Source organism: Euprymna scolopes, chromosome 45 (genome assembly GCF_053919585.1).
Source record: "Euprymna scolopes isolate OS-2025 chromosome 45, ASM5391958v1, whole genome shotgun sequence".
Taxonomy (NCBI): domain Eukaryota; kingdom Metazoa; phylum Mollusca; class Cephalopoda; order Sepiida; family Sepiolidae; genus Euprymna; species Euprymna scolopes.
The window spans coordinates 10,992,797-11,009,909 of record NC_136526.1 but is presented as its reverse complement, the minus strand read 5'-3'; the positions used below and the strand labels follow the sequence as shown (position 1 = coordinate 11,009,909).

Sequence of the window (17,113 nt, the reverse complement as noted above, 5' to 3'; positions counted from 1 at the left end):
GTGTGACGCGGTTTATCTCAGCCTAGAGGCAACCCACCCAGGCAAGTTAGGTACCGAAATGAAGCTTATGATACAGCGGATGTTTTAGTGATATTTATATCCATGTTTGGTGTATGGAAATGCAAAAAAAAAAAAAAAAAAAAAAAAATTACCAAACAACGTTTTATTTACTGGATATTTTTCCGGTAAAAGGACTCAAGTTTGCCCAGCTGGGCAAACTTGGGTTCTTGTAAATAATAATGATAATGTCGTTCATCAAATTCTGTCTATCTTTGTTTACAATATCACGTCAGCTGATATTTGGGCTTGACGACGAATGCCCTGGAAAAGTCACTTCTGATTAATGTTTTCTTTTAAAATATACAAACAAAGAAACAATTTGCGGCGATTTTAAATAGTGTCCTCTTCTTTCATCTTAAATTGAACTCATTAATGAAAAAAAAATTCAAATAAAATGGTGAGGTATACCCAGGCTTGAACAGGTGGCCATTCGATCTGTAGTCGAATACTCTACCACTATGCTATATCTCCGGATGACAATAGTACCGTTTTTTTTTTGTTTTTTTTTTTTAAAGAAATGATTTGCTTATAATTAAAACTTATGAACAATTCTTGGTAAAATGATTTATTAAAAAATAGATGACTTCAGTTCCTTCAGCTCTAATCGAAACCGAAACCAAAACTTATGAAGAATTCTTGGTAAAATTATTTATTACATGAAATGAAAGGTTATAACAATCAAACGACAGTCACTCGGAAGAAAAAAAAAGGTGTAAGCGTGACACACAAAATAACACACACGCTATCGTATTAATATATAGATTAATTAATTAAAACTATTAAAATCTAATATATAAACGACTATATGTCTGTCTGTCCGTCTCCATATTTTCAAACTCTATCTCCTCTGAAACTAAAAGTCGCAGAGCCGCGGTGGGGGCCCCAAATGATTGGATTTTTAACGGAATGTTTTATATGGGTCGTTAGCCGGTTAAAATAGTTTTTAAGGGGTCAAAAATAGATGAAAATTGAAAACAATCTGGGTTTGCATTACTGTACACACAGATTCGAAAAAGTTGTAAAAAAACAAATATATAACAAATGTTATCAAAGGCAAGATAAGTTAATTTTCTACCAAACTGGATATATTTTTCGTGTTTTTATTCAATGTAACATGTTTAATCAGCTCGAAAAACATACTGTGTTTACCGATGTATTGGAAAATTCAAAATGGCGCCCGACTCTCTCGTTAACACGGTAAGTTTGGGAAAAGGTGCTATAAATATAAAACTAGACAAAATACTGTTAGAAACTCGCTCAATATATGTTACCGTGACATAGGTTGACATATATTCGGTGGGTTTTAAATAGTATTTTGTATAGTTTTTTTTATTTATAACACCTTTTCCCAAACTTACCGTGTTAACGAGAGAGTCGGGCGCCATTTTGAATTTTTCAATCCTTCGGTAAATACTGTATGTTTTTGGGGCTGAATAAACATGTTACATTGACTAAAAACACGAAAAATATATCCAGTTAGGTAGAAAAGTAACTTATCTTGCCTTTAATAACATTTATTTGTTATATATTTGTTTTTTTTGACAACTTTTTCGAATCTATGTGTACTGTAATACAAACCCAACAATCTTTATATTAGATTGGTGCAAAAATAACGTCGTTTTTTGACGTTCAACTTTAAGTAAAAATACAACTTAATACCTTTTGTATATTCATTATAGCTTATTTTTAATTTTTAATTTTTAATCAGTTCATGTACCTGTCACGTTGGTACAGTGGTAACGTCACCAGCTTTGAATGCTACAGTTTTGCTTTTGGTTTTGATTCTAGCTGATGGCACCCAAGTATTTTTTATTTTTACTTTTGAAATCACAACTCTGTAATGATATGTACAAAATCTGGACAAATTAAAATATCGTACTTAAGCGTATTTTACCCTCACCCACCCTGCTAGTCAAACTGTATTTATTTAAAATGCTGACATGCTTACTTAAAGTTAGTTGTCTCTGGTACGATAAAGGGAGTTTATGCTTGCAATATTTGGGGGAAAAAATAAAGAAAAAAAAGAAAAGAAAAAAAGCAAGAAAAAAATAGAAAAAAATAAAACAGAAAGAAAAAAAAAGAAAAAAAGAAAGAAAAAAAAATTAAGAAATTCGCAGATTATAAATTGATACGGTGGATTAATTTGACCCGTCACCGGTTTGCAAATTAAATAAAACTAGTCGACAATTTTTGGCAACCATTTGGGGAGCTAACCACTTCAATATAACAACGCAGCAATAATAATAATAATAATAATAATGATGATGATGATGATGATGATGATGATCACGACAACAAGAACAACAACAACAACAACAACAACAACAACAACAACAACAACAACAGCAACGCACCGAATGAAATTCGAACACCTTCGCCGAAAAAAAAAAAAAAGAAAGAAAGAAAAAAAAGAAGAAAGAAAAAAAAGACAAAAAGAAGAAAAAGAAAATAGAAAGTAAAACCAATTTCGTAAGATAATCGCCGTTTTGTTACGCCTGTTGGTAAATCTCCGATTGTCGATGGCTGCAGTTAAAGTTTTTTTTTTTCTGCACGACCGAAATATGAATGGAAACAGAATATGTGCCTGCCGGCAAACGCCATCTTAACGCTACCTTCCAACCCCGTTTCTTCTTCTTCTTCTTCTTCTTCTTCTTCTTCTTCTTCTTCTTCTTCTTCTTCTTCTTCTTCTTCTTCTTCTTCTTCTGCCTGCTCTTCCTTCCCTCCTCTTTTCTACCCCTCTTTAACCGTTTCTTTCTTTTCTTTTCATTCTCAGATCTAGTCGCCAGAATCGGACGCTACAATCCTTACGGGGACACGCGCGCACATACGCGTACGCACACACACATACACACTGGATTTAGTGACTCAGAAACTTAACGGTAAGTCCTTTTTATTTATTTATTTATTCGATCAATGTGGCCTGATTGTCCCAATGAAGACATAACGGAAAAGGGTGTTTATTCCGAAAGCCGTTTTTAATACGGGGAATTTAGGGATGTTTATTTCGAAAGCCATTCTTAACACGGCCGGTTGAGGGTGTTTATTCCGAAAGCTGTTCGTAACATGGGTAGGTTGGGGGTATTTATTCCGAAAGCCGTTCTTAACACAGGGAGGTTGGAGGTATTTATTTCGAAAGCTGTTCATAACAGGGGGAGGTTTGGGGATGTTTATTCCGGAAAACGTCTTGTGGGGGGTGATTCTCGTTCAGGTCCGCCACCGTTCTTAACATGGGGAGGTTTGGGGTATTTATTCCGAAAGCCGTTCTTAACATGGGAAGGTTGGGGTAATACCCTTAAAAAACAACTCCTTGTAGGTAAGTTTTCAGTGGGACAACCAGACCACATTGACCATTTATTTATTTATTTTTTTAATTTTTTTATTGGTCCACCAACTTAGTCGGATTTGGACCTTAGAATTCACCCTCGTCCGTTCGTCCGTTCATTTCTAAAACTCTCAATAACTATTCATTACATTTTTCTGAAACTTTGCATGAAGGGAGGAAATGTAACATTCTCGGATCTTTTTTAATAAAAATTCTGGTTGCGTCCCCAGGGTTCAAAAGGCGTAAGAACCGCCCTAAATAGCACTTTTCGGGACATAGAATCTTTTCCGACCATTAGATTTTGCTAAAAATTGCCTAAAAGCTAGATCGCATGGACATACATCTAGAAACCCTGGGAAAATTCTTGTTGCGTCCCCAGGGGGTCAAAAAGGGTCAAAAGACCAAAAATAGCATTTTCCGCGACATAGAATCTATTCCGGCCATTATATTTTGCTGAAAATTACCCCAAAGCAAGACACATGGATATACATCTGAAAACGCAATATTTGACCCTGGGGAAATTCTTAGAGGTGAAAAACACGCCTTTTGGGACTAATTTTTATTTTTATCCTAAAATTCAAGGCATCAGTTGGGGGACCATATAGTTTTTGGTTTGTTTTCTTTTTATTAATCTTTATTTTTTAAACTAATATGCACCTTCCGTCAAAAGTGACAGAAAGAAATATATACGTTTCGCCAGTGTTCGAACTAATGTTTCTTACAAAACCATAGAATTGCGTGATTTAATTTTCCATATATAACTTATCGTTTCTGATTACCTAAAAAACAGTCCATAACTTCTCTTCTCCACAAGAAAATAAAAACGAAAAATGAAAACAAATATGTATGATGTACGTACCCGTGACGGAAAGATAATATCGTATGCGAAAAATCAAGTAAAGTGATCAAGTATTTTTATTTTGATAATGTCTCTCTTCCAATGTAAAGAACGGTTTTCTAAAATTTCACAAAAGTTTGAATGATTCAGAATTACCCCCCTTGTCTTACAAAATGGCACCCAGAGATTGTCGATCGTCGTTTAACCATAAGATTTTTAAAAACAATAAAACTAAAACTGCTTGATTGATTTATGTGATTTTTGGAATATGATATTTTTTTCCGTCACGGATATGTCCATCATACATTTTTTTCTTTATTTTTTGTTTAAGTTTGAGAAGTTAGTAGTTAAGGACTTGCACACAAAAAAAAACGACATTATTAACTTCTTATATAGAGTGAAGGATTTTCATTGTTATGGGGCGATAACTCTAATTTCTTATTGGTCAAATAACACGGCAAATTAATAACAGACAAGATTTTTTTTTCCCTGAACACAAAATTATTTGAAGACCAAATCATTTACTGTATAAAAATATATCAATATATAATTGTAAAAACATTTATTTAAAAGTTTGCGTTGTGAGATTTCTCTAACAAGGTTTTTGCCCGTGGCAGAATGGGAGAAAACCGGGTTTGTATTACTGTACACATAGATTCGAAAAAGTTGTCAAAAAACAAATATATAACAAATAAATGTTATCAAAGGCAAGATAAGTTACTTTTCTACCAAACTGGATATATTTTTTTGTGTTTTTATTCAATGTAACATATTTATTCAGCTCGAAAAACATACAGTGTTTACCGATGTATTCGAAAATTCAAGATGGCGTCTCACACCCTCTTTAACACCGTAAGTATGGAAAAAGGTGTTATAAATAAAAAACTATACAAAATACTATTTAAAACCCGCCGAATATATGTCAACCTATGTCACGGTAACATATATTGAGCGAGTTTTTAACAGTATTTTATCTGGGTTTTTATTTATAACACCTTTTCCCAAATTTACCGTGTTAAAGAGAGAATCAGACGCCATCTTGAATTTTCCAATACATCGATAAACACTGTATGTTTTTTTGAGCTGAATAAACATGTTACATTGAATAAAAACACGAAAAATATATCCAGTTTGGTAGAAAAGTAACTTATCTTGCTTTTGATAACATTTATTTGTTATATATTTGTTATTTGACAACTTTTTCGAATCTGTGTGTACAGTAATACAAACCCAGAAAATCATACAGAAATTACAACAAGCTCACTTTGAAACTTCAAGGTAAATTTTATTAAAATGAAAATGGGTCCATAGTTGCAAAAGATGCGTCATCTTCAGCTATCAGCCACTATGGGCTGGTAACATTCCCGAAGGGAATAATAGTTCGTCTTTGATAAAGGTCGGGTAGAATTCTCGCAGAAAAAGTAGTGCGCATGTTGAATATGTTCAGCCTTCCACGAGGGATGCTGCTAGCTGGGCACACACGAGGAGTCCATGTAGAAAACTGCCCAATTGCGGCCAATGGCGGGTCAAACAATAGATCCTAAATTTGTCTTGACAGACATCAAATTGAAGCAGAAACGTGCAAATAAAAATTCACCATACTTAAGGGCATTGGTAATTGCAATAATAAAATTCCGCTCCACATTTGGGCATTTAAAACGTCTCGAAGCAACAAGTAATTTCGTTGCCTCAATTCGAGTGAGAAATCCAGTCTGCTCCACCCTGCGTCCTTTTGGATTCGAGTGTAATCCACGTGTGTCCCACTCAATGTCTTCCTGGATTCTAGTGATAATTCCCCGTGTGTTCAACTCGATATCTTTCTGGATTCTGATCTGAAAAGGAATATTGGTGCCAAAGAACATTTTCGAGAACCAGTTATAACATGCAATCTGATTGGTTAAAATAAATCCGTGGACGGAGAAACCGTCCAATAAAAAAGCTTCTTTAATTCTGCAGCAATTCTTACAGCGTAAGGATATATGATTTTCATAAAACAATTTTTCAATTAAAGCAACAATTTTTTTTCCTGAAACAATTTTTTTTCCTGAAATATTTTTTTTTTCCTGAAATATTTTTTTTTTTCCTGAAACATTTTTCTTTTATTGAAACATTTTTTTTGTCCTGAAACATTTTTTTGTCCTGAAACATTTTTTTTCCTGAAACATTTTTTTTTCCTGAAACATTTTTTTCCAAAACAATTTATAAATTTAAATGAAACATTTGTCGACTTAATGCAACATCGGATTTTTACATTTTTTTTTTTCAAACATTTTTTGAATTAAAGTAAAATTGTCACTGTAACATAATATAGTTCAAATCTTTTTTGTGGCATCTGTTGAAGGGTCAACAATATATTATAGTTTTAATTTCTAAATAATTAAGCCATTTGAATGAAAAGAAGCGCCATCTGGCGACAGTTTAGTGACACTCCCTCCTCAATGACGGACCGTGCTATATTTTAGATATAATTTTCAAGTTAAATTCAATTTTTTTCTCGTATTGTTGGTTTATTTAATTCTTAGGTGAAAGTACAGAATAGTTAACAATGCCCCCCCATGTTAAGAATTGGTTACTAAATAATGTTATTGTTCCAGCACGTTTTGTATTTTGCATAAGTACCCCGAATTTATTTCAGACAGCAGGGGTTGTCTGACTTGCTATTCGTTTTTTAATGTAAGTCTTTTTGATGTTTTTTTTAAAATTTCAATGGATAGAATGGAGATAGTCATTTCTGATGATCTAAAGGAAAAAATTACGAAACTTGCTGTTTTTTTTTAATCCCACCCCTTTTTTTTGCTTTGATTATTGAGAGGAAGGGAGAGGTTAAGCAGTAAAAACACGAAGTACGTCAGAGATTAGAAGAAAAGTTGTCACTTAGAGAAAAAGAAAAAGAAAGAAAAAAAAGAAAGAAAACCTCATATACTGGAAAATTCGAAATAAAAAAGAATAAAGAAAAGAAAACAAAATCGTATAAATCGGTATAATAAGAAATTGGGTGCCTTTATTGTTGTCCATTGTTTTTTTTCCATTAACAGGCAGCCATCTTGAAAATAATGGCGATCATATTGAAATTTTGAAGGCTAGCATTTTTTTTTCACAAAACATGGCCTACATAACACATTCACGCCAGATGTCACGGTTGTATCACCAAATGAATGTGTGGGTAGCCCGTGTGCAGTTTCTTAACCGATTATATGACTGGAGTCCCCGCTTTGTAGGCTGCGTGTTGAGGAACCGGCTCATTGGGTATTGATATGTTTGCGTGTTCGATTAATAGGAGATCGTCGTTTGTTAGGACAGTGTAATAAAAACAATCAACAATAAAAAGCATGTTTTATAAGTACATTTAAGAAGATGACGTGTGACGTGACCGTCCCAGGGAACGGTTTAGCTCTCCAAAGGGGGAGGTCAAGACTCCCGAAATACTGGAGAGGCCGGGCAGATATGATTTGTTTTATTCTTTAATTATCATTGGTATTCCCGGGTGACGGCAAAAGACCTTGCTAAGAGAAAGATTGAATTTGCGATTTTCATTGTTATGAAAGTCGGCAACAATATAATTTTTTTTTTTTTTTTGTAAATTGTACTCCGAAAATGGAATGACTCAGGTTTCAAGACTGAGGATGTTTATAGTTTGAGTGCAATGCGCGCGATCCAGAGGGTCGCGGGGAATGCTTTTTCGGCGTATGAGAACGCTTGCAGAAGCACAGGTGCATCCGAGGAGAAGATAACCTCCCTGGGGTGACGTAACTGGATACGATTGGTCTAGGGACCAACCCCGGTGTCATCTCTCCCCTGAGTATATGAGCGGGGCGCAGAGTCGAACCCGGGAGTTGAAGTTGAAGCTGAAATTGGAGTCTGAGTTGTTGAGAGTCTGAGACTGTATCTCAACTTGTAAAGAGTCGCCACGCCCCTCTCTTCCCACATCACCCCCACCGCAATACCAAGAGAAATTTACCTATCGACTCAGCGGAGTCGCTCAAAATCAACATTGAACTATCGACAATTGTACATAACTATATATTTGTATATCTTTTATTGAATTTAATCAGTAGAATAGATCACCGAGTTGTTTTTCTTTTGTGTGCATGAAATTGCTTTTCTTTTAGCGCGACAGATCGACGAAGCGACGACATATCAACCCGGTTGCAAAATTAAGACCGGCCAAATCGACTGACGGGATTTGTCACACAAAGACACTTTGCTGACCTTCGAAGAACGAGTCACAGATGTTAAAAAAGATAACGTAAGAATCGAGTATAATAAGAAATTGGACGCCTTTATTGTTGTCCATTGTTTTTTTCCATTAACTAGCGACCATATTGAAATTTTGATGGATAGCATTTTTTTTTCACAAAACATAGCCTACATAACACATTCACGCCAGATGTCACGGTTGTATCACCAAATGAATGTGTGGGAGACCCCATGTGCAGTTTCTTTACCGATTATATGACTGGAGTCCCCGCTTTGTAGGCTGCGTGTTGAGGAACCGGCTCATAAGGTATTGATATGGTTGCATGTTCGATTAATAGGAGATCATCGTTTGTTAGGACAGTGTAATAAAAACAATCAACAATAAAAAGCATGTTTTATGAGTACATTTAAGAAGATGACGTTAAAACGCATAACGTAAGAATATAGTTACATATATACATACAAGATGCTTTATTTAATGATGCTAAGAACATGGAGAGAGCGTTTCGTGTACACACGTGTACGTGAATATATATAATGCATGAAATTAATTGTTGTAAGTATGAGCTCTTGATACGCATGTATATGAATTCGGAATGTTCGTTGAAGTACACGATGGAAGTTCCTTGAGTGTGTGTGTGTAAGAGTTTGTTAGGTTACACGAGTTTCTTACCTTAAGAAGGTAAACGCTCTGTCGAGGCGTGAATGTAATTCGAATGTCACTCACATTGGATGGTCGAATCAAAAGGAGAGACGTTGTCACCTCGACGTCTCTATCGAGTGAGAAGAGAAAGAAGAGAGAAATAAAACGAAAGAGGAAACAAACAACACCACCTGCTGGGAAAAACGAAGATTACCGCAAGGGTGGTAACCGGTGCATTATTTAAAGGTGTATGTATGGATGTGTGTGCGGTTTGATAAACGCATGTTAGATTTAAAAAGGCATGTTCCTATAAATGATTCTTGCTCAGAATCACATTTGATTGCTCCACTAATGCTCTTATTCCGTTAGCCATGACCGGATAGAAGTCTTAAGTAATTCACAATTGCTTTTGTTTACTATCGCTCTATATCTAAAAAAAAAAAAGTCGGGGGTTACATCAGCTAAAACGTAGTGAAAATAACACTTAAAATGAGAACAGTAGTCCAAATAATGCAACTCCTCAATCCTCATCTAAAAAATTCAGAAACTCAATTATTATATTTATATTAGCTAGTCGTCAGGCGTTGCCCGGTCGTACAAGACACTTTTTGAGAGGTAGGCCCCGAAACGGTGCGTATTCTCTCCTGACGACCTGAAATTATCTGTATACCGGAATGGATCACCCTACAAAGAGAAAAAGCGATAAACTTTATTATATACAAGTGTGTAGGTAGAGTTAGGCTCCCAAATGGTGCGTATTCTCTCCTGATTACCGGAAATTATCTGGAGACAGGAATGAAATATCTCACAAGTTAAAAAAAAATCTTATAAACTTGATTATATACATATCTGTAAGATAAGCAGTTTCTTTTAAACAACAATATCTTCTGTTAGTCGCTCGTCTTCTTTGCGAGTTTCGGCTAATGTTCCAGTAGCAAATATTATTCCACTTAAGCATGTTATTTTAATTTATGCAGATTGCGTATGTATTATTATAGATTCAATCCTCTATTGAATATATAATAATACACGCGCAATCATATATACATTTATATATTATATAATATATAAATTAAATACATATATATGTATGCATGTATTTATGCATATACATATATCTATACAAATGTAAAAATATCACACTTTACAATAAGTACATTTATTACTGCTTTCCATAGTTGTCGTCTCACCACGTTTTGGTCAACTAAGCCTCTGACCGGCTTCGGGTAGGATTGAAACCGCTATCTTTAGACAATGCTCACCTAGTACCGTAGAGATTCAAGGTCTCTATCCACTGCGTCACGGGCCCCGAAGTAATTGCTGAGAATGCAGTTAGGAGATTCGGAGTTCCTATCCCGTCGCTGTTTACCACCTGACGAAGGCCAGAGGAATAGTTGGCCGAAACGTCGTTAAACAGCAACTATAAGATGAGGATAATAGTCCGCAAATAAATAAATGAATAAATAACACTCATCTCAATAAACATTCCAATTAATTAACTAATATATAAATACATACATTTTTTTTTTACATGGGATCACCACTTATCAAGACCCGAAGGCCACTCAGGGATAAGGGTTATTGCGTGTACAGTAATCAATGAGATAGTATTGTAGTAATCATTAGTATTAGGGGTTTTGATAGAGTGTCTTACTTAAGGGGGCGGTTTGTCAGGAGTTTGTTTATGTTGGACTTGAAGACGTCCAAGTTTATTTTCAAATGTACTCTTGAAAGCAAGTCAACATCTAGCAGTAATAGTTTTGTATATGCAATTACAATAGAAAAATGCGAGCATGAAAAGTGATATGGTTAAGCTTAAACATGGAAAAGAAAAGGACAAGGTATTCTCGTAAACTTAAACTTAAAATATTGCAGCATTAAGAATTGATTATATGATGATAAATTGAATAAAAAAATCTTAAACTGCATTTTATATGTAACTAGCGAGGAGTACCCGGCTTTGCCCGGGTGTTTGGAGGTGGGTGTGGTTTTGGGTAAATAATCACTCGGGGGGGGGGTAAAATAAAAAAAAAAATGTTTTGGTAGGTAAGTATGAGGATCGAACCCGAAGCCTTGAGGCAAAGTTGTAAATTAAAGTGTGAAAAAACAAAAAACAAAAAGTGGGACGGTTTTAACCATTGGGCCACCGCGAGATGCTAACGGAAACACATTTGAATTTATTTAATTACTTGGATTTGGCAGGTGCACGTTTTAATGACTTAATGAGGTCAACTTTGACTGCGGGATAGTTTTTCATTTACTGCGGAAACGCTTTTTTTTTTTTTTTTTTTTTTTTTTTCCAAGATGTTATAGGAAAAAGACTAACCCACATGCGGCGAGCGACAAATGTTGAATATTTATCTTCCCGAAGTCGAGCAAATTAAATAGACAGGCGATCTCCGTTGTTAACTGTGAGATATTACGATTTATATGTGATATAAAAAGTTTTAAGAAGTTGTGAACCGACCGACCGCTTCTCTGAAAAAAGCCTTTTGTAGACATACAGAAAAAGCGAACATACATACATACATACATACATACATACATACATACATACATACATTTTCGCTTTTATATATATAGATTTTTTCTAAAATGGATAAGTATCGAAAATTTCATGAAACTCTGACCATTAGTTGATTTTTGCTAGATTTATTAAACAGGGGTATGTTTTCACGGTCGGAATAATTACTATATGGGAACGTTATTTTATTTATATAAGAGTCAAGTTCGTCCAAGGATGGAGTACTGTTGCCACATATGGGCAAGAGCTGCCTTGATAGAGTTCAAAATAGACTTCGTAGCTTCATAGGAGATGCCCTTTTCTCTTCCCTGCAACCTCTGTCTCACAGAAGAGATGTTGCGAGTTTGTCTTTACTTTATCGTTATTTTCATGGCAAGTGCTCGACTGAGCTTCAATCTATGGTACCCCCTCGCCAAACTTTCACAAGAAACACTCGTCTAGCTGAAAACACTATCAATAATTCACTCCACTCTTTATCTGTGCCTAAACCTAAACGTAGATTCCATGAACAAAGTTTCTTTCTTAGAACTGCGCGCCTGTTGAACTGTCTTCCGTTTCTCTGCTTTCCAGCTGAATTCAATATGGATGTCTTCAAGTCCAATGCAAACAAGTTCTTGATGAGCCGTTCCCCTTAAGTTAACAAATTTACTGAATTTCCATTACTAACAATTACTATATTGTCCAATTGACTACTGTACACTCTTTAACGCTTATCCTCGAGTGGCCCTTGGTCCTTGTTAAGTGGTAATGCCTATGTAAATTATTAGTAGTTTATTCTTCTTTTAAATGGTACCAAAGTTATATTGATAATATTTACTTATAATAAAGTTATATTGATAATATTTACTTATAATAAAGTAATATTGATAATATTTACTTATAATAAAGTTATATTGATAATATTTACTTATAATAAAGTTATATCGTTTTACATATGGGGGGGGGGTAATTCCGTGGTGAATATAGGCAGTGCCTATTCACCATATATTCAAGCCCTACTGGGTTTGAATGATTAAAAAAAAAAAAATAGGGAGGGGGGGGGAACAAATCCTACGAAAAAGACTGACTTAGAAATACTAAATTATAATTAAAAACAATGTATTACCTAAGAATATTCTCTTCACATTTCATGGCATGAAATGACTTATAGGTTTGATGTGGCGTTAAAAAAAAACTTACCTTACCTTATCCAAAATTTAAACTAATTAAAAAAAAAAGAACAATTATACATGAAAATCATTGATGTATTTCCCCATCACAGAATGCAAATGTCATATTCCAAAAGTCATATGGTCCTGGATATGACCTTAAATTATATCCAGTGGTGAGGCGCCAGCTTGCGGGCTTTGGGGAGTGTGGAGCCACCCTTTAATTGCCATTGCTCCCAGGTCCACTCTGACCCGGAGTGGTAGTACCTGTTAGGGTCCCAACTATGGGTTAAATAGACACCGACTTGAAAACAACAAATATATTCTATTAAAATTTTTTTTCTTCTCCAAAATCACTGGATTCGGCATTAAATAACCTGAAAAGGGTTGATATGCCGTAAAACAAAAAAACCAAAACAACCAACCCATTGCAAAACTCATTCATGTTCTGCAGAGCAAAATTTTGATTATATGAACCTTATCTTTTACTATTTTTTGTTTAATCCACAGACATCGTTTTTATATAAAATGTATTTTCAAATTTTTAATTACGTCATTCGATTTGATTGACGAATGATCGATTTCACAGATTTCGATGTCAATAAATGTATTGCAAGCGTAGAATATTTGTTGATCCTGATTCAATCCCGGGCAACGTCGGGTCTCCCTGCTAGTCCAATTAATAAAAAAAAAGGAAACATATTAGCATGACAAAGCAAAAAAGCACGGCTGGTTGCGACATTAAGTCGTTGCGCAGAAACATTGGCGGAGAATAAACGTATCGGGTTACCTCAGAACGACCCCGACGAAAAGAGCAAACGGACTCGCTGTTTAATAAGACCATTAAAATAAATAACGTTTTATGTCAATCATTACCGTTTTCGATATAATGAGGTTTTCTGCACGCACGCACGCACGCACGCACGCACACACACACACACACACACACATATACACACAGACATACCCACACAGACGCACACACACACACACACACGCACAGACACACATTCATACAGACGTACACACACACACGCACACACACACGCACACACAAAGACACGCACACAGACACACATACGCACAGATACACGCATAGTCACACACACAAACACATAGACACGCACACACACATGCACACGCGCACACGCACGCATAGACACGCACACGCATAGACACGCACACAGTCACACACACACACGCACAGACGCACACACACGCACACACACACATACGCACGTCGCACCGCACACAGAGACACACAGGAAAACACACGAACACATACAAACGCCCACACATGTACAGACGCACACAGAGACTCACAGACACACACACGTACATACACACGCACAGAGGTATACAGACATCAACAGGCACACACGCGTACACATACACACGCCCACACACGCACAGACACACACAGAGACTCACAGACACACACACGCACATACACACGAACAGACGCACACAGGCACACACACACGTGCACATATACACGCCTACAAACGCACAGACACACACACACTCACAGACACATACACACATACACACACACACACACACACACACACACACACACACACACACACACACTCATCCTCTTATATTAAATATTGCACCAAGCTTCTTTGAATTGTTGGAACATAATTATTTCAACACGTTAATTTATATAATATTCTTATTTCTAGCATGTGTAAAGATAATTCTTTTTGACAGTATTTACTTCTTTCCCACCGCATGATGACGATGTGACCCAAGGTCAGTAGGCGAGGAAAACAGATCCAGCACTCCGAAAGGACGACCACTCTAGCAGTTTGTAAATTAACCGGGCAACACCGTCGGTATTTCTCGGTAGGAGCTCTCAGACAGTAAGCAATAAACTCACTTTGCCCGAAAGATGTGAGGTAAGGCCTGGGAGTGTCGACCTCCTACGTGCTACTAAGAACGAATACCTTACTCGCCAACCCGCCAGGTATTGTATTAAAGCTAACTAAGACAAGACTAAGAAAAATCTTAGATAAAAAAAAAATAAATAAAAAAATAATACGCCATGAAAACTAAAGATACTAGATCACACACACACACACACACACACACACACACACACACACACACACACACACACACACACACACACGTGGTCTGGCAAGGCCATAGGGAAGACAACTGAAGCAGCAAAACTAAAGTAAAGGATGTGGTCATCCAACCAAACCATAACCAAAGCCGATGTCTCACAAGTAGGAATTTTATACTCGTCAGGACGATGCCATGAAACAATGCTACCCTAGCGAGCAATTAGTAATAGAATTTTCAGAATGTGAGAAATTATATAATTATTTTCACAGCCGAACAATATATATATATATATATGTGCATGTATGTGTGTACACATAGGTATATTTATATGTATAAAAAAAAGGAGAACGTCTACCTAAAACCACTAACCTAGTTCTAAAACAGATCCTTTGTTTGATAAAATGCATGCCCATTGGCTGATAGGAAGGGGCGCGGTGGATAATAGAAAGCTGATTGGCCAACTAGAAATCCTCAACATATATAAAAACAAGAAGCAACAACAAAATTCGCGCATAAGCCTGACGAATCCTATAGTTGGATGAAACGCAGAATATTCAGTGTAGCTTAATCGCCATATATATTTTATAAATTACTATATATATATATATATATATATATATATATATATATATATATATATATATATATATATATATATTGCCCGGCGTTCCCTGGGTATTTAGATGTGTATGCTGAGCATAGAAAGGCGGTCAATTTTTTTTAACTTTCACTCCTATTATGACCCCTTAAAATTTATTGTTTTAGGCTCAAATCAAATTTAAATTGGATTCATGTCCAAGGAACCTATATCTAAAATTTCAAGTGTTTAGCCCCAAAATTGTCGGAGGAGTTTGGTAGAGTTCTCAAAGGTCAAATCGTTAAACTTTGACCCCTTAACAGCCAAATTTCTGGCCGAACACGGATTACAAAGATTTTCCCAAATCTCAGTACTCTGTATATCAAATTTCGAGTCTGTAACTGAAATTTGACAGAGTTATTGCGTAGGAAAATATACACACAAAGACACACAGGCACGTTAGATTAAACAAAAATATATACGTATACATAAATATATAGGGAAACAATTTTGTGTTTACTGTAAACTTTATACGCAAATATTATGCCCGTATAAATCATGTAGAATTTCTACATGAATATAATTACGCGTAATAGTTAACTAAAAATTAACCATCCCATAAGAAAACTGAAAAAAAAACTAATAGGGAATTAATGAACATGAATGTTCAAAAGAATATGCAAATTAGCTAGATCTTTTGCTAGTGAATGCAATTCCACAACCCATATATAAGAAAATTGTATTTTCTGTTAAAATGTTAAATTATATATATATATTTATATATATATATATATATATATATATATATATATATATATATATATATATATATATATATATATAAAGGTTATGAGTGTTTTTTTGAAGCATGAAAACGATGTTTCTTTTCGTATTTAATGTTTTATTTTTATATTTCAAGCGGTCCCCCGCTCTTAGTCAGAAAAAGTATCGAATATACCACACACACACACACACACACACACACACACACACACACACACACACACACACACACACACACACACACACACACACTATTTAGCTCTTATGCGTAGATCATCGTATAACGATTTGATCACTGTCTGTCTGACGTAATGAACATTTAAATTAAAATGTTTAAAATTCAACGCTATTTCACACGGTTAATGGTAGCCGAATGGATACGGCCTCCGCTAATCGAGCCAGAGATGTCGCGGGGTTCGAATCGTTCGACTGGTAGTAATCGTGACACCCTGCACTGAAGAATCCCGAAAGGATGAAACACTAGTGTCTGTAGGTATTTAATTATTATAGTAAAAAAATAATTATATATATATATATATATATATATATATATATATATATATATATATATATATATAACGGCTAAATGCAGACCAAAAAGCATAATGAATTTAAAAAATAAGAAATGAAAATAAAGGTAAGCTAACCAGGTTTCGTTTCTCACCTATCAAAGCTAAATCGAGAAAAATACGATTAAAACAAGCAAAAGAAAAAAAAAAAAAAACCCAAAATAAACGAGGGAAAAATTACATAGAGACTAAATTAAGTCCAAGAAGATTTTCATGATTTTTTTTGTTGTTTGTTTTAATCGTATTTTCCCCGATTTATCTTTGATAAGTGAGGAACGAACCCTGGTTAGCTAACCTTTATTTTCATTTTTTATTTTTTAAATTCATTATGCTTTTTGGTCTGTATTTAGCCCTTATAGATTATTTTTTTTTTGTC

The 17,113-nt window shown here is 35.2% G+C and overlaps 1 protein-coding gene across 1 annotated transcript in view; it reads left to right on the top strand.

Moving 5' to 3' along the window:
- LOC145269247 (orexin receptor type 2-like) overlaps window positions 1–17,113 on the top strand; it is a 468,223-nt gene that overhangs the window by 218,107 nt on the left and 233,003 nt on the right. Inside the window, exon 2 of the mRNA XM_080124870.1 lies at window positions 2,834–2,939. The gene's annotated coding sequence lies outside the window, so the exon portion shown is untranslated. The remainder of the gene's footprint in view (window positions 1–2,833; window positions 2,940–17,113) is intronic.